The sequence below is a fragment of the Orcinus orca genome, chromosome 6 (assembly GCF_937001465.1).
Source record: "Orcinus orca chromosome 6, mOrcOrc1.1, whole genome shotgun sequence".
Taxonomy (NCBI): Eukaryota; Metazoa; Chordata; class Mammalia; order Artiodactyla; family Delphinidae; genus Orcinus; species Orcinus orca.
In genome coordinates, this window is record NC_064564.1 from 23,360,082 (window position 1) to 23,380,058 (window position 19,977).

At 39.1% G+C, this 19,977-nt stretch overlaps 1 pseudogene; it reads right to left on the bottom strand.

Annotated features, from left to right (window-relative positions):
* Window positions 1-19,086: 19,086 nt before the first annotated feature.
* LOC101284584 (synaptosomal-associated protein 23-like) lies at window positions 19,087-19,626 on the bottom strand (annotated as a pseudogene).
* Between the last annotated feature and the right edge of the window lie 351 nt (window positions 19,627-19,977).

Below are 19,977 nucleotides of genomic sequence, written 5' to 3' on the forward strand. Positions count from 1 at the left end.
TCAACTCAGCTTAACATTCAAGGTAGGAAAGCAAGGATTATTTTTCACTCCAGAAAATGAATGACCCATTGGGACTGCAGATAATAAAACTTGGGGAATAATAAGAGGCATCTCCAAAGGACTGGAAGTGCTTCATCTAGATTTAACACAGACAGGGCATTGTCCTATAAAACCACACAGATCTTAAATTCAATAGATCAAAATTTGTTTAAATTGTGTAAATCTAGAAAGATCTTAATTGTTCTTTTAAGTTTAAAATATTCGCATAATTCATGACAGGTTAATTTTTTTCAAGGATTTTAAAAAATTTGTTTTCACATGTGATTTTTTTTATAATGCAAAGTAATTCAGATCCTAATTAAGAGAATAAATAGGCACCATGTATGGCTCCCTCCACGCCCCCTTTTCATACCCAAAGCTCTGTTTTCTCTTCAACACCATCTGTTTAAATCTCCCAGTCTAGCTGAGATCCTTCTGGCCTGTTCTCTAACTCATCAACTAAAAATACTTAGTTTCAGCACTTAAAAGGAAAGACTGTTCTGCCTCTTCTTAGAGCTGGAACCCACTTGTTCTGCCCTGCAGCCCCCTGCCCCTACCTCACTACCTGGCTCACCCCATCTTGTCACTTGTTTCTAACACTGATGACCCTCCATGGGGAGATCTCTCCCCTGATCCTTCTTCCTAAGTAACCCCTTTCCATCTTTTTCTCCTTGACTTGTTTATTTTTCATGGCATTTATTAATAACTAAAATTATTTTTCTTTGCTGCCTTAGTAATTAAGGAAATGTAAATTAAAACACAGTGAGATACCATTTCCTGAACAACACCAAATTGGACACATTTAAAAAAGGTGACATTGTCTTTAAACTGCTTGTAGGGATGTAAATTGTTACAACCACCTTGGAAAACAGTTTCTCATAATTTCGTAGGTGTGAATGTGTAAACATTTTGACACAGCAATTGCACTGTATATAACCTAGAGAAATTCCAGCTCCTTTACATAGAAAACTCATTTAAGAATATTCGTAGCTGTTTTTATTGTAATATCAAAAATGGGGGAAAAACAATCCAATCAATTGGAATAGATGCATTTGCTTAATATAAATTTATAAGGGATACAATAAAGCAATGACAATAGACTACAGTAAAATTTTCATAATAATATTATAACACTGAGCAAAAAGCTAGTTGCAGAATACGTACAGTATGATTCCATTTTTTTAAAGTTCAAAATATGCAAGTCAAAGCAATATCTTATTTAGCAGTATATTCATATTGATGAAACTGTAAAGAAAAACAGTGGAAATAACAAACAGGTTAGGATTAAAGAAGGACCAACAGAGGCCTTCAAAGATATGGGTAAGTTTTCTTTTTAGGAAGAGTGGTTACACATGAGTGTTCATTTATTTTTATTCTTTACATCTTCTGCATAACTTTCACACATTATTTTGCAAGTTTTAAAAGACAAATCAAAACAATAATGTCAACAAACAATTGGGGAAAAGGAATATAGCAATAGCAACAAGAAAAAGTGAGCCCTGTCTGCTAGAAAGTATTACAGAGGACACAGAAAAACACATTCAAATGGGTTCTTTGTACACCAGAGGAAAGCTTTGTTTCACAACATCTTAATGATTTCAGTGAGGTTCCTAGCTTTTGAAACAGTGATTCTCTGTTCCCTCCCGCTACCTTGTTTATGACAAGGTGGATTCGACTAAGATACTTCTGACAGCTTTTAAACCTAAAACGCAATATAGAACTCTATTTCTTCTTTGACACATGCCACTTACATCTTTTTTTGGAGTTGGACTGTAGTTGTTTCATAGATGTGGGTCTTATGCCATGATCTGACCACACCCAGTCCCTGGTGTACCACTGCAAAGCCTCTTAGGATCAGGAGACCCTCACAAATGGAAAAACTGAATTCACAATGGGACGTCAGATCAAATGTGTATGACATCAGTCTAGTGGCTTTCTGAGTTAACCGACCCTGGGGTATATACGCGGTAGCCATAAAAGGTACTTTTAAGGAGATTAAAATGTACACTACTGAAAAAGATCAAAATTAAAATACATAACTGTCTTCATAGAAATTTAAATACCATTTTTACACATAGATTGTTTTGTTTGTGTAGTTGTAACAAAATAATCCTGAAGATGCATAACATGTTCTGTTTTGTAAGACAACTGTGAAGATTGTAGGTATTTATATTGAGTAGTGAGAATGATAGCATTTTACAACTGGCTTTGACATCCCTCATCTCACACACTGGATAAAAAAACTGATGATCAGAGAGATTAAGTAATTTCTCTTCAGTCAGGCACTGAGCTGGGACCAGAACCCAGGTCCTCCTGACTCAGGGGTGGTTCCTCCTTTCACCATCCAGCCCTGTCTGAAAAGGTTTACGGTCCATGGCAGTATCATATAGTGTATCTCATACCACCTTATTCTCTGTGATTAACACTGTTATTTATGAAGCTTACTCAGTGGTCCAGGATGCAACTTCCCATAATCTATGAGTGCTTCTACATCATTTAGCCACATCCGCAAGACAGTAAACTAAGGACTTTCCCCAAACTCTAGGCCGTAGTAGTAGATATCCCAGGCAGTAAAACATGTCCTGGAATAAAGAAATTCTTATGATTCATACCAGACTGCTGTAGCCCTGTTGGATTCCCTACAGCTTTAAATTTCGTATTCTTTTTTTTTGTTTTTTGCGATACGTGGGCCTCCCACTGTTGTGGCCTCTCCCGCTGCGGAGCACAGGCTCCAGACGCGCAGGCTCAGCGGCCATGGCTCACGGGCCCAGCTGCTCCGTGACATGTGGAATCCTCCCAGACTGGGGCACGAACCCGTGTCCCCTGCATCGGCAGGTGGACTCTCAACCACTGCGCCACCAGGGAAGCCCCAAATTTTGTATTCTTGATGCAAGACTCTGCACAAAGCAGTTTAGAAAACAATGTAAACTAAGTAAACTAAGGCAGTGGTTTTGTTTTCTCCCATTTCCTACTTATTGAATGTTCTTGCTGCAAATAAATCAGATCTCTTTATTTTCCTATGAAATATCCAGTGCTATGCAAGAATGTTGGAATCAGATGATTCCAGTGTGTCTGACATCTTGTTGTTGGTGTCCGTTGAGTGTCTTTGTCCTTTCTCATATATGTTGTGATCATCTTGGTTCTTACTATGAGTGATTCTCAATAAAAACCTGGGTGTTTTGAGTATTACATTATGAGATTCTGGATATTATATAAATTTTCTGTTTGACTTGCCTCTTCTGACGCCACTCTAGCAGGGGATGACAAGCCATCTCATTACTGCCTGGTGGAAATGGGGGTCCAGGTCATGGTCTCCAGGTTTTGGATTTGTCTCTGTTCTCACCCAGGGAGCGAGGGGTTCCTTGTTACTGCTCAGTGGGGTTGGGAGTTCTGGCTCCCACTGGACCTTCACTGATACCCCCTGCTGGGAGGGGCATGGGTGCCTTGTTCCTGCACCTCCTTTTGCCTAACTTGACATCACGGAAGAGCCTCATTACCTTTGGATGGTGGTGAGAGTCCTGACTCTGAAACCACCTCTGCAGGGAGGGGTCAGTGTGCCTTGTTCTTGCTGGGTGGAAGTGGAAGTCCAGGGTCTCTGCGGTCTTCAGGGACACTGCTGAGATGGTCACTCATTACCACCGGCATTACCACCTGCTGAGGATGAATATCCTGGCTCCTTATGTTAAGTTCGTATGGACCTTGTTCAGGCCCAGCTCAGCAGGGGAGGGTTCTTTTTTTTCGAGTAGGCGAATAACGAGAGATCCACACAGCACAAGCCTTATTCAATGGGCAAAAAAAAAAAAAAAGGAGAAGCAGGAAGTAAGTTCATGGATCAACTTCTCACCCACCTGGTGAAAGTGATTTAACTGTAAAGAGTAAAGACAAAGGGAAGGGAGTGAGGCAGAGGATGGGGAGGCACATGCCTTAGTTAACCAGGGAAGGGGCAGGGCTTTTTTGAGGAAGTGGGATACTACCCCCTTTATATACATTTTTGGTCCTTAATGTCTGGTTCTGGCCACCAGTAGGTGTGTCATTTAATATGCTAATGTAGTAAAATCAACATATAATGAGACTCAGGGTCAGTTGGAGGTCAGATTCGTTGCCATCTTGGTCTCAAGCGGTTCCATCTGTTTCTTTTTTTTCTTTTTTTTGTGTGTGTATCTTCCTTTCTTATCTGTGGACCCTTTAGCTTAAGGATTTATGTTCACTCCTGCTAAAGGTTGGTGGGGGGAGGGTTGGAGGGTTGTGAGCAAGGACACTCCTACTAAAGTTGGGGGTGGATGGGTTTTGAGCAAAGATCTGGAGCGACTCTGGCAATACCTTTTCAGGCCTTCTCTGACGCCCAGGGACTGGGGGAGTCAGTACTGGGTTGCCTTATTGCAGACTGGCAGGGGTGGAAGTCTAGACTCCCAAATTGGACTTTGCTGGTAGGGTTGGGGAGGGGGCTGTAGTTTTTCTGTGGTGTTTGGCTAGAGTAGAACAGTTACTGCCTAAAAGTTTTCTGTATCTTTAGGCCTCACGTATTCTGGTCCGTTAGCTAGAGAGGACAGGCTTTTATTGGGATTTTATTTTACTTTCTACACTATTTTGCCTTTTCCAATTGGCATTTATGGGTGCTGACTTCTCCAGACCCAAGTCTGGAATATTAGATGCAAAAAGGGAAAAACCCAGGCAACTCACTGTCACCTATAAAATTCTAACACTTTACCAATTCCAAAAGAATATGACCCAACTATTACCTGCATTTCACAGTGATTTTTCAATACAGAAATATTTTTATCAGTAGAATCAGAGTTATTCTGCATACCTACCACCTCTTATTCACCACGTAACACCTATTTGGGGGACAATTTCTATTTATCAGCTACTAAAAACCATCTTAGATATTCCAAATGTTGCTATCTCAATCAGCAATATATCATTTGTTAATAGCCCAATGGCCAACAGCAAATGTATATGAATCATGGCTTGCATCCATTTGTAATTCACTAGAAATGCAGAAAGAATTTGGGAAGAAAAAGTATTCAGCTAGGTAGAGGTCATGGTAGATACTTTAAAGACTAGAAAATAAATTACTAGTTCTTAAGCATATGTCAGAATTACATAAATTTAAAGAAGAAAAACTGACAATTTGGAGAATAGTAGCATGAGCAGTCACGTGTAGGAGGCCGAGAGCATAGCATGAGTGAGGGGACAGGGGCCTCCCTGTCTCTGGTGGGAAAGACATGTGCAGGGGCCACTAGGCACACAGGATAAACAGAGGTAGGCAAGAGCATGGCAGGTTTTAGGAGACAGACATCAGCATTTTAAGGGGATTTCAAAGGTGAAGGAAACTGTTGACTATTGGAAATGAGGAAAAGGGAAGAGATCAGTTATTGGGAATAAGTGGATCTAGATACTCTAAAGGTAGTAGATGATGAGACTGAGGTCAGCAGCAAGGTTAGTTTGAGGCAGAAGATTCTTGAAGGAGGAGGTAGATGGAGTCTGGAAATAAAAGCTGAGGAAGAGGCAGGAAGCAGCCTACTGAACGGCCTTTCCAGAGGCTCTTCTCTGAAATGTTACCCAAAGCCTCCTTCCTCAGTCCAGTGGCACTCCCCCAGGCCTGGCCCTCACCGACCTTCTCGTGACATCCTCCTCCCAGTGAATTAAAGGTAAACATAATCATCAGACTTAGGGCAATAGAATAAAGGGAATGAGTATGAAGAAAGAGGCAGACGTCTCTATCCTAGAAATCCACGAGAAAGGGACCATCTCTGACCACATAACACAGCGAGGACTGAACTTTGGGGAGAAGAGAGAGGTGGATTAAAGATGTCTTAAATTGAAGGAGAGAGCCAAATTCCCAGGTCAGGGCATATGGCACATCCACTTTAGAGGCCCTGGAAACCCCTTCATGACTGAACTGAAAGATATTAAATTGGGCAGATAGATAGGAAGATGCCAGGCTGATCCTGGGGATCACCAAATCCCCTTCCCACCTAGGCCCTCCTCTTTTGATTATTCATTTTTCCAGTTCACAGTTTTATTTGCTAGAAAAAGTTACTCTTGCTGCACAGATTTAAAAAAAAAAAAAAGCCAAAATGTTTCCAGAAATGCAAAGAACTTTTCAGAGGGTCTCACAGCCTCACTGGGGAAGAAGGGAAATTTTGTCTCAATACTTCTTTTCCTTCCAAAACTCCTCACACAGTCTTCTCTGAGTCCTGAACCATCAGACCTAGTCCTCCCCCACATCCCCACACAAAGCACTGCCCTCCATATCCTTGAACTCAAGGTGGGGATGTACCAACCCCCATCCTTATTCTCTCCAATCTCAAATCCTCCAAAACCTGGGGACCAGGAAAGGTCCCAGGCAGTAATACTTCTCTCAACAGAGGCAAAGAAATATTAATAAAAACAAAAAGAAAGAAAGAAGAAAGAAAGAAAGAAAGACTTATTGCTTTTTCTGTTAGATGCATGATCTCATTGCTTAACTATACCTAATGAGGCCTAATTCTTCCTTCTAAATCTGGCCTCTCAGTCAGCAACAGATTTCACCAGTCCCACTGTGTATCCTGATGATGCGCTGATAACCAAATGTCATTCTTGAAAACACGTGGAACTTTTGACTATTTTCTAGTGCAGGAAATTTGCAACCAGATTTCTAAAATACATAGTGAAACTGGTTTAAACACTAAACTTGAATAATTGATCTTAGGTTATGAATACAAATTATGAATAACCATAATATTATGAATAACCACAAATTATGAATAATCATAAGTCCAGTTTGGTTTACTAACATCTAATCCTCAGCAGAATGGAAAATGAAAAACTATAGCATTCTCTATTACATTTGCTATCAAATTTTAGCCAGTCTTGGAGACTCTCTTGGTTCTAGGACAAGGCCACATTTTGAAAGCAAATTCTTTAGAGTAGTGTTTCTCAAACTTCAGAGAATGTAAGAATCACTGGGAGGACCCCCCCAGACCCAGAGATTCTGATCCAGTATTTTGGGACTAGGGGGAGGGAATTTGCTTTTCTAATACAAGATGTTGTTGATGCTGCAGTCATCAGCACATTTTGAGTCGCACTGCCTTGAAAGATTCCCTGTTTATTTCCATTTTCATCATTGCTGTGTTCTCCATACCTAGTAGCTTAGAACCATTCATTATAATATAACTGAAGAGAGGTAAGTTATAAGAAATTTTGCTCCCTTTAATTGCTTGATTTTGAATTGCATCCTTTGCTCAGTAAGCTACCACTGAACCAAGAATATAAAATAAACCCCTAAATTCTAGTAGTTAGAACATCAAGTATTAAGAATGTGCAGTTTGAATGAGCAAGACATCCTTGGTCCCTCAATGCAGCCCTCAAGTAAAACAGTGCCAGGAACTGTTTTGATTATTATGTCATCATGGCAGTCAGAGCTCATTGCCCACAGAGTTTAGTGCGGTGACATTGGCTGCTGATAGCGTTTTCTCATTAGCCCTTACCTGTAACATGCTTGGAGAATAGAGGGATACTTAAAATGAACTCACCATCTCTTGGTTTGACCAATCTCCATTTAATTGGAATAATTAGTTTTTCCAAAAGTCATACTGATTTAAAGGATATTTTTACTCTTCTGTAGATTTGAAAATTCTCATTGGTGAGGATCCCTTGAAGATATGGCCACTCCCCAGGGCCAGAGAATGACACTCCCCAGCCCCAGGACCTACCTGACTGTTGGCAAGAGGCCCAGCATCTACCATGTGGGCCTGTCCATAGCGCAGCTTATAGCATGAAACTGGCTTCTTCCAGAGCAAGTGAGTAAGAGAGGGAGAGCAAGTCATTTTGTCACTTATCTTGGAAGCAGTACCTCTATTCATGCTTCTGCTATATACTGTTTGTTCGAAGGAAGTCAATAAGTCTAGCCCATATTTAAGGGAAGGGGGAATCATACAACAGTGGGGATACAAGAAGATAGGGGCCTTTGGGGGTCACCTTAGAGGCTGCCTCCCATAAGAGGCACTTTTTTGAAATGCTTTCTACATATACAAAATGAGCCAGTCTCCACAATTTATTCATCATAAAATTTCTCTGGTCAGTCTTAACATCAAACCGGCATACACTGCAATTAGCCTTAATTGTTGGCATGTCACAATACATAGTCCATTTTTCTAATTTGATAATACAGTTGAAATTTTTGATCACTCCACATTTAATTTGTTTTGTTTCTCTTATAAAAATTTTTTGTATAGAAAATTTTTAAAAAGTTTAGAGGACAGTGTTGAACTTAAATGTATACTTTTATAGGTCTTAAGCTCAAAGAAAATTATTTTTTATTTTGGGATGATTAAATGGTCCTCAGAAACTTACTTGTACTATGTGTTTGCTTATAGAACCTTTCAAGTTTGAGTACATAGTTGAACTTTCAAATAGTAATTTGGCAGAAGTAAAATGGTTAATGTTGACAAATTCACATAGAATATCGTCTCATCAGTATCCAGCATAGATCTCACACTTCATACACCCAGAAGGCCCACTTGAGACCAAGATGTCATGATGAGGTTCCTCCCTCCCCAGTAAGGACCACAGCTCAGCCAGCTGCAGACAGGGCTGATCAACAGGTTCATGCTCTAAAAGCAGAGTTGCATTATCTCATTCAAACTCCCTAGTAAAAATTTCTATTCTAGGTATGCTTCTTACCTTCATCCCAAAGGTACGCAGAAGAAACTAGAGGAGAGTTTTCTGGAAAGACACATCTGGTCCTTCTGTGTGAACTTCAGTCACTCAAAATGGGTATGCTGCCTGTAGAAACATTTCAGCTTGCAAAAAACCTGGCCCAGTATCAGACTTCACTTGAATTCTACACTGGTAGCAGTGAGTGGAGAGGAAAGTTGTGCAGGGACAATATCCTGCAGAGGAACACAGTCTTGCGTGTAAGTGTCTCCTTGGTTTTGCCAAGCCTCAGTTTCCTCTTCAGTAAGAATTAAGTAAAAGAGTGACCTTGGGTTAGGCAAAGTCCTAGATACAACATCAAAAGCACAAGTGATTGGACTTCCCTGGTGGCGCAGTGGTTGAGAGTCCGCCTGCCAATGCAGGGGACACGGGTTTGTGCCCCGGTCCGGGAAGATCCCACATGCCACGGAGCGGCTGGGCCCGTGAGCCATGGCTGCTGCGCCTGCACGTCCGGAGCCTGTGCTCCGCAACGGGAAAGGCCACAACAGTGAGAGGCCAGCGTACCGCAAAAAAAAAAAAAGCACAAGTGATTAAATAAAGATAAGTTGGTCTTCATCAAAATTGAAACATCTTGAACTTCAAAAGACATCATTAATACATGAAAAAACAGGCCATAGAATGGGAGAAAAAAATTTCAAAGCATATATATGATAAATGACTTGTATCTAAAATATATTTTCAAAGCATACTCAATTACCAGAAGAGAAAAATGCAATAAATAATAAACAAATATTTTTGAATAGACATTTCATCAAAGAAGATATATATAGGAGTGACCAAGCACATACATGATTCTCAATATTTTTAGACATTTTAGTAATGCAAGTAAAAAACACAATGAGATCCTAATTCGCAATCACTAGAATGACTACATAAAAACACTGGACAATAACAAGTGCTGGAGAAGATGTGGAGAAATTGGAATCCTCATTCATTGCTCAAGGGAATATAAAAAGATGCCGCTCTCACTTATTTGAAAATTAACTCCTGAGCATCCATCCAAGAGAGATAAAAATATGTGTGTCTGTACAAAGATTTGTACACGAATGGTCATAGCAGATCATTTATAACAGCTAAAAAGTGGAAATAACACAAATGCCCATCCATGTTACAACACAGATGAACCTCAGATATAAGTAAATTTTAAAAAGCACAGATTATAAAATTCTATTTATATGAAATATCCACAAAATATAAATATGTAGAGACAGAAAGTACATTAGTGATCACTTAGAATTGGAGTGGGAATGAAGAGTGACTGCAGATGAACACGAGGGATCTTTATGTGGGGGTGGAAATGTTCTAAAGTTGGGTTGTGGTCTTAGTTGTACAACATTACAAATTTACTAGAAGCTATCGAATTGTACACCTAAATTTGGTGACTTTTATGGTATGTATATATGTATACTTATACCATATAATATATAATTTTATGTGTATATATATATGATATATATACATCAATAAAGCTGGTAAAAAAATAAAATACACTGGTAACTTTCAGTGTTGTGGTAAAAAATGCATGGTGTATGGGGCTAGTTAATGAATGGCAGCTATTAGTATCACTATTGTCTTGATTTCTGACTCTTCTTTGTCATCATTTCGACTTCTTAACTACTATGTAAGATTAAGAGACCAAACTTGTATACATACTCAAAAAATGGAGTGATAACTCACCTTTTCCTGCCACATTCTTGTGCCATTTAGATAAAAAAGAAAATGAAGAATATGTAATATCATCACCTACAGATGGGATTATGTCCATAACTTAATTAGACCTTATCAGTATTTGAAATTATTTTCCCTAAATTCTAATCCATGAAGTAAAGGCACAATCATTTCTGTTAGAAGTCTTCACTTCATAGCGAAACCAAACTATTTAATAGTATTTGCATCAACTGAATCTTAGGAAGCCATTTATATTTTTAAACATTTGCTAGTTTTCTTTTATAGCTCTTGTAAAATATAAAAATAAAATTATTTTAGCTTATAGTCTATAATTAGAGATACCATCAAGAAAAGAGAACAGAAACTGAAATTCTAATAGCAGAATGAATTTTATAGGCCATTAGAAACTTTGAGAGCCACAAATTTTAATTAACATTTTATGTTTGCAAGTTGTTAGAGCCATTGCATTTTGCTGCCCTTCTATGTGTAAGAAGCATATTTTAAATAGTGAATGTAGAAAACAAAATGGGAAGAGCTCCACCAATAATCCAAATACTTTGTTTTTCTATATTCTCGAGGGTTTCTGCCAAGTTGTATGCTTGCTTCTTTTTATTACTGGGGGTGGGGTAATCCTCTACTAGAGTGGGGTAAAGCAGTAAGAAAACACAGGTAAAAACCAAATATTTTTTAAAAACAATTTTAACAAAAGTAATGCTAAATATCTAGAATTTTGTTTCATTGCAGAGTTACTTAGCTCCTTTTTAGACTAAGGCTGGGAATCATCACGTTCTTTCACATTTCAAAATAGACCATGATAGTGTTGGGTACAGACAAGAAAATTCCCAAGTTCCTGAAAATTACCTTTCTGTTTTAAGAAAATAAACCCTGGAATCACCTATGGTTTTAAGAGGCAAGAAAATACACTGCATGTACAAAAATTAGAAAATTAAAGCAACAAGTAAATACTATGCAGTGGAGGCAATGGGCAAAATTCAGACCAGTGTGCCCATTTAGGAACTCCTAATGAAAGGAAGGAGGAAGAGGAGGGTGGATGTGGGGAAGGTGGTATCTACTTCCTGCTGACACAAGGAGTGCTCTTGAGTTTAGGTCTCAAGCTCCCTTGGGAGATGAAGAAGAGATCCTGAGTCCTTGGATCATTTGGTAACAATGACCTGTGACCACTCCTTTCCCCTGAGCCCCCAATGTCTATTAGATGAAATTGTCCTTCTGGCTAACGCTGCAGTGATGTGTAACTCACCTTCTTTTCTGGGTCTTGTTCTTTGTTTTTTTTCTGGACACTTATTGTTCTATCTGTCCAGTGTTCTCTTTTTGGGAGACACTTTCTACCCTGTTCATCTCTGCAATGCCTTCCATCCACATGATCTCTACAGAAGGTGTCATATTCTTAGCTGACGAACCCCTGGTTGATTCATCAGGGATGAGCTTCTGACCTAGGGTTGGATGATCGGGATTCTTCCCTAGGAATCTAAAATGAGACTAAAATGTTTCACTTCCCCACTCCCATCTGATTCATCTCGTGAACAAAAGACATAATCTTAGGTACCCACATTCATTGAAGGAACAAAAAAGCCATCCCACCCAGGAGGATAAGAATAAAGTACACACATATAGGGAAGCAGAGAAAAGAGAAACAATCTCTTTTTGTTTATTTTAGCAAATTCAAGTTGTATTTCTGTAATGTTATTTTGAGAAGACGTATTTCTAATACCAAGATTGTAGTTACATGTCCATTGAGCTCTCCCCCTTGTAGGTAGAGAGTATTCACTTTGTTTAAAACTTGAACTGTGTTCTTTTCATCTAAATATTCAAGCCAGTTTCACGTAGAAGCACACACTTTTCTTTACTGCCGTTGAGATGTTACGTAGATTCATACATTGAAGGACAAAGCTCTCAGAGAAGGATTTTTAGACAAACGCCACCCTTCTCAATGAGAGAGATCATTAAAAAAAATCACTGGAGATCAAATCTCTTGGCCTCAGTCAAGTCTTGCCTGCCTGTCCTTGCCAACCTATATGATATGTATTTGACATATCATATAACTAAGAAATCAGTGTTGTTGTTTAACAGCTAAGATTTTTGGAGTTTTTATACCACAGCATAACCTTACCTGACCTCACTGGCATGAATATTTATTTAGTTTTTATACATTTTTTGACTTTTACTTACATGGAACTTATTTTATTGATGTTTTATATGAGAATATAAATAAAAATAAATTTGCATTTCATCACTACACAATTATACAATGTAATGTTGATTGGTTTTATCTATATATTTATATCTATATCTATATATTTATCTGTATCTATCTATATCAAGAAGAGTAGTAGGGAATTATGTTGAGATTTTTAGTAACTTCTATGTAAGCATAAGAACTATTCTTTGAGGGGAAGCAAGAATGGGAGTGAAAAACTGGAAACTGCACTCAATTGCAAGAAATACTAGCCCCAGAACAATTAAGGTTATGTGTATATCTATATCTATAAAGGTTATATATATGGGAAATATAGATATTATTAATATAATATACATAATATATAATAATCAATATAATATTGTATAATGTAATATTACTATTCATAATATATAATAATTTACTATAATATTAATGTAGTATATATATTATTTTTATGAGAGGGAAATATATATATATATAAAGGTTATATATATATATATATTTCTCTCTCATAAAAAACCAAAGGGACAGCACTTTGTGGGTGTAGCACCTCCATGATATGATTTCAAGAGTCTTCTTAACAACTCCTCTATGAGCTCAAGAACAAAACAAAAAATTCCCACTCATTTTTGCTCTAATTCTTATATACATATATATATCCCTGATCTACACATCTTGTAGATCAAGATCCTGCTAGTCATTCCATTGAACTGTTATATTTTATTTCATTTGGTACTCCATCAATTACACTCTTCCACATTTTCTCCCAACTTCCATCAGAAGTGCACACATACTTTGTTCATGTATCAAACACTGTTGATACCACTTTCATGGACATAGGAAGGTTTACACCAGCCTTCTTCAGGGATTTCCATGCAGAGGCTGCATTGATAAGGAATGCATGTTATCAAGGAACACTTGGCTCTGGACAAGATGGTAACAGCCATGTTATGAGATAAAAGGACAGAACTCTGAATTTGGAAGCAGGTCAGAGTGTTATATGACGCTCGTGGCTGCATTTTGATATGTGTATGTACTTGGCTGGATAAAATGTTGAAAGAGACAAAAGAATTTGGCCCACAAGTTGCCTATATACTCCTGACCATAAATAAGTTCTTATAACTTAGTTTGTATCAGAAAGCAACCTCCACAACATTAACATCGGTCACGGTCAGGTAGCATAACAAAAAGATGAAATCATGATATTGGAAACATTTAAAAAAACATGGAGCTGCTTACTTCATGAAATGTTGGGGAATTACAAGTGTTTTAAAAATGGCTTTATTGGGCTTCCCTGGTGGCGCAGTGGTTGAGAGTCCGCCTGCTGATGCAGGGGACACGGGTTCGTGCCCCGATCCGGGAAGATCCCACATGCCGCGGAGCGGCTGGGCCCGTGAGCCATGGCCGCTGAGCCTGCGCATCCGGAGCCTGTGCTCTGCAACGGGAGAGTCCACAACAGTGAGAGGCCCGCGTACCGCAAAAAAAAGAAAAAAAAGGCTTTATTGATGCACAAGTGTTATGTTAGACCTCATAATAAGGTCTGCTATGAGGTGAATATTTTTATAACTGATAAATTTGAGGAGAAACCAGCAGGAAGGGTAGGGAGTCTTCTTTAGCGAGGGGTCCAGTCACACCAACACCGCGTAACAGAGAAAAGCAGCACACAGCCATTCTGTACTCCACGGAGAGAACAAGAGAGGGAGAAATAGAATATATACATCAACGAAAATGCAACAAATGGATAGAATAAACCGGAGTCTGAAAAGTAATAGTAAATATGGTGTGAAAATATGAATGAAACTTACTGTTAAGATTCCTGGTAAAATCACAGAAACCCCTCAGGGGACCTTAAGCTCTGATGTGTAAAACGGCACCTATATGCTCAAAGTACCAAAACAAATTGTGAACTTATCACTTCAGAAGTCAATCAGATCAAAAGGAAAATTCAACACTGGGGGCATATTGAGACAAATTCTAATTTACTTGACAGAAGAGGAGGATCACTTTAAATCACCATGTGGCTAACAGGATTTTAAAATGGGCCAAACAGGCTAGAGAAGAACATTTCAGTAGGAGAAAAATTCCCTAATACACTATCTTATCTATCTTATATAAGCAAGCACTGGCAACTTTTTAAAAATAATAATTTTCTTGAAGTATAACTAACCATAATGGGTTGAATAGTGTCCCCTCAAAATTCATGTCCTCCCAGAACCTCAGAATGTGATGTATTTGGCAATGGGGTATTTGCAGATGTAATTAAGGTAAGGATTATGATGAGATCCTATTAGGTGAGAGTGGTCTCTAAATCAAATGAGATTGTCCTTATAAGAAACAGAAAAGAACACACAGAGACGCAGAGGAGAACACCGTTGGAGACGGAGGCAGAGATTTGAGTGACCAATCCAGTAAATGCCAAGGATTGCCAGCAACCACCAGAAACTAGGGGAAAGGTATGGAACAGGTAGTCCCTCAGAGCCTCCAGAAGGAACTAACCTTGCCCAAACCTTGATTTTTTGACTTCTGGCCTTCCAGAACTGTAGGGAGAAAACAATTCTGTTGTTTTAAGCCACCAAGTTTGTGAAAATTTGTTTTGGCAGCCCCTAGGAAACTAATAGAGATTCTGGGAACTAAGGTGCCATAGTAACAGATACCTAAAAATGTGGAAGTGGCTTTGAATTTGGGTAATGAGTAAAGGCTAGGAGAATTTAGAGGTTGGTGATTGGAAAAGCCTCGATCATCTTGATGAGAAAGTAGAAATATGTTGTCAAAGGTGATTTTGATGAGAGCTCAGAGAGAAGTCAAAAGCATTGTAAGGAAAGTGTCTCATCATGAACATCCCATTGTTCATGAACAGAATCTTGACATAAATATATAAATATAAATCTCTCTGGTGAGACTTTAAAAGGAAATGAGGAACATTGTATTGGAAATTGGAGAAAAGGTATTTTCTGTTATAAAGTGGCAGAAAACTTGGCTGAATTGTGTTCTTTCATTCTGGGTGGAAAATAGAACTTACACGCAATAAACTTGGATATGGAGCTGAAGAGATTTCCAAGCAAAGCTCCTTCCTGCTGATAGTAAAATGCCTGAGGAAAGAGAGAAACTGAACAAGGAACTACTAGGCAAAAAGGAACCAGCCCTTGATTATTTGGAGTGTTTCAAGCCAATCCAGATTACAAAGTATGAAGAAACGAGGAAATTCATTTTTGGGGGGAAGTGTGCTGGGGAGAGAGGGCCAAGGTGTGGCTGGAAAATGTGTTGCAGAAGAGATTATGTAGGTGACTCCTGGGTCCACTCAACCATCTCAGCAGAAGCCTGGAATAGAGATGGGGTTATACGGGAAGATTCAGTGAAGAACTCTTTTGCCTAATGGAGTAGACCCCCTTGACATGCACCAAAGACCAATGGGGTTTTTGAGAATGTTACATCAGCAGAAACACTGCCAGCTTAGAGTGAAGGGAACAGAGACAGGAAGTAATGAAGGGAGGCTATTAAACTCCTGAGATTTTACAAACAGGACGTGGGACTGATAGAACTACTTGGTTACAAACATGGGCTGCCCTTCAGGAAAAAGGATGAACAGTTCCAAAGACAGAGTGTGGGCATGGAAGTAGAGCCCAGAGACACAGGCTTAGGGCCAGGGGCCAACAAGGCCACCACCATGGGCCCAAAGGACAGGGCATCAAGCCACAGAGAATCTTCATTGAAACCTAATGGGATTTGTCCTGCTGGGCTTAGAGTTGCTTGGTGACCCCTTTCCATTCCTAGATGAAAACGAGAATGTCTATTCTGTACCTGTACCACCACTCTATCCTGGAGGAGAAAGTGTTACCAAGTCTAAGATCATACTGCTCGCTGCACGACAGGCCAATAATCAAGAGACGGGTTGTAGGGGCAAGGAATATGACTTTATTTGGAAAGCCAGCAGACCGAGAAGATGGTGGGCTTGTGCCCCAAAGAACCATCTTGCCTGAGTTAGAATTCAGGCTCCTTTTATACTAAAAGGGGAGAGAGTAAAGTCAAACACTTCCTAGTTTCCATCAGCCTCTGGAGGGGATGTGTTAATATTTTCCTCCCTGCAGTCATTCACAGGTGGGCCTGATCAGGATGTTTCCTGTGAGCTAAACAAAGGTATTTTAGCTTAATGCTCATTACCTGGAAAGCAGGGTTCCCAGAGATGGGCCATTATGTATAATTTAAGCTTATAGTGATTAACTTGTAACAGAATACAAAAGATTCTTCCATATTACAAAAGGTTGTTTTCTAGTTTCATAGGTCCACAGATGGGGAGACATTTTTTCCAGGCATGGACCATACTACCCAGAGTCTCACCCATGCCTGATTTAGATGATGAGATTTGGGACCTTTTATGTTGATGATATTTAGGTGAGAGTTTGAGCTTAGAGTTGATGCTGGAATGGGTTAAGGTTTTGGGGGATATTAGAATGGGGTGAATGTACTGGGCACATGAGAGGGATGTGAATGTTTACTATCAGGTAGGAGCCGTTACACTTTATTGCTCCTTTACTCAGAGTTTTACTAAATTTTTTTGTTTATTTTTCATGTGAACTTTCAAATTGGCTTGTCTAAAGCACTTCACCACTCACCAAAACAAAAATGAAAACAAAAACTGTTGTTATTTTAATTGGGATCACATTAAATGTATACATTAATTTATGAATAACTAATATCTTAATGATACTAGGTCTACTTAAAACCTATTGTTTAAGACATATTTACCTGGCTAATTTATTATTGATTCCCTCTTCCCTTCTATCCATATTTCTTTCTTTCTTTCTTTTTTTATTTATGGATCTTTGCTTTATTCAGTTTGTCAAATAAGAGTTGAGAAAATTATTGCTTTCCACCACCCAAAAAGTAGTCACAGAAGCACATCGCTTATTTGAAAAAACAGTTTCCTAAGTTACAAAATTTAATCATAAGGATCAAACAGTGGTTATTGGTCAAACCAGTCGACATCAATAGCTTTGAAGTGTGCAGAAGCTAGTTTTAAAATAAAGGTGACAAATACCAATCAAATTCTTATAACACTGTTCAAGGTCTAAACAAATGTGATTCTGGAAGTTGAATACAAAAGGCTAAGAGAATGATAGCGCAGTCATCAATAAGTAAACCAAAGACATAATTTTCTAAATCATTTTTAAACAGAATAAATTCTAGTTTTAAAAAAAGTTTAAAGCTACATAAAACTCAAAGTAATCTAACCATTTTCTACCTGAGATCAAAACAAGTTTCTGTTTTCCTATCTAAACATAATTCTTGGCATTGAGGTAAATCTGAATTCATGTGATATACTTTGTCAAACTTTTCAAAAAAATTTTAAGCCCTGCTGTAGAAAGAAATTCTCATATATACATATTTACATATTTTTTCTTCAAAGACTAATGACACATTTATGAGGTTAATAGGCCTGTAATGGGACCATGATACTATTTTTTAAAATTAATTTATTTTGGCTGTGTTGGGTCTTCATTGCTACATGCGGGTTTTCTCTAGTTGTGGTGAGCGGGGGCTACTCTTCATTGCGGTGCGCAGGCTTCTCATTGCGGTGGCTTCTCCTGTTGCAGAGCACGGGCTCTAGGCACGTGGGTTTCAGTAGTTGTGGTGCGTGGGCTCAGTAGCTGTGGCTCGCGGGCTCTAGAGTACAGGCTCAGTAGTTGTGGCTCACGGGCTTAGTTGCTCCATGGCATGTGGGATCTTCCCAGACCAGGGCTTGAACCTGTGTCCCCTGCTTTGGCAGGTGGATTCTTAACCACTGTGCCACCAGGGAAGTCCAAATGATAGTACTAATAATATGAAAATAAAAAGCCATTCATTCATACCATGTGTTCCTATATGGTGCAAAATGAAATGGGATCATAGAATTTATGTACATAAATGAATCACCAAGAGTTCAGAAATTAAGCTCACTTTAAGAAAACTCATTCAATTCTTTTTTGAAGCAGAGGTTGCAAAGTTGTGATGTATAACAAAAATATTGTGTATACAGACTCCAAAACCAAGCATTGGCCTAAATTGGCAATAACTGCAACTTAAATAGAAATTAAACCCAGCTAGATCTTCACTGTGCTTATGCAACTTTGGGCTTTAGGGTCTGCAGATTTTACTGAGGTAACAACCTCTTATCTCTTGCCTCTCCTCCTTGTGCCTGCCCCCAATGCCCCCAGCTTCCTTTTACATGGCTGTGTTTGGCAATGCTTCCAAATTTTGAAAGCAGAAGAACCTGCTAAGTAAATGGAGAGAATGAAAAACAACACCATATATGATGTATGGATACCAACCTAAGAGTATGGACTGAGAAAGAAAATACTAGAGGGAAAACTAAGCAGCAGTCTACCCTCAAGGGAAAAAGAGAAAATAAAAGAATAGGGGGGCTGTTACTCCTAGATCTTCTTCCACATCATCTCCCGATTAGAAGAGTGTGGAAACAAAATTTCAAACTCTGGAAAGGTAATGACTTTGAAGGAGGAGCTAGGGAAGTGAATAAATGATAAAGAAGTACAGCAGTAGCTTTAGCTGTCAATGAGTTTCTTTGCTCTGGCATTGGCATTGTCAATACGACCTTTGTTGGTGTCAGCCTTTCCTGTGATCCGTTCTGTTTGTCGATTTTGAGCCTCAATCTCATTGCCCATGTCCAGGGCCATGTTTTTTAGATTTCCTAGGACACTGCCCACTTGATTCAGGTTCTCTTCCATTTCGTCTTCCCTGGCATCATTTGTTAATACTATTACATGGGCATATATAAAGGCCACAGCACTAGTTTAGTTCTGTTAAAGTCTTCTCTGCTTCTCTCATGTCTTTGTTTATTTGGTCCATGCCTTCTTCTATGTGTTTTAGTTGTTCCCCTTGTTCATCCAGCATAGTGATAGTCTTGATTCGTGCATCCTGAGACTCAATGTCTAAACCCAGGATTCTCCTTGTACTTTCCAGAGACTCATCAGTAACCTGGTTAGCCCTCAGCTGAATTTCTTCTGCCGACAGATTATCCATGATGAAGTAAAACTCTTGATAGGGCTTCCCTGGTGGCGCAGTAGTTGAGAGTCCACCTGCCGATGCAGGGGACACGGGTTCGTGCCCCGGTCCGGGAAGATCCCACACGCCGCGGAGCGGCTGGACCCGTGAGCCATGGCCGCTGAGCCTACGCGTCCGGAGCCTGTGCTCCGCAACGGGAGAGGCCACAACAGTCAGAGGCCCGCATACTGCAAAAATAAATAAATAAATAAATAAATAAATAAATAAATAAATAAACTTATAAAAGGCAGAGTAAAATCTCTACTAGTTTCACAATCTTTAGGAAAAAAAACATTTCCCTGTGCCCTCCATCCTGGTGAAGGTGAACAGACCCAGAA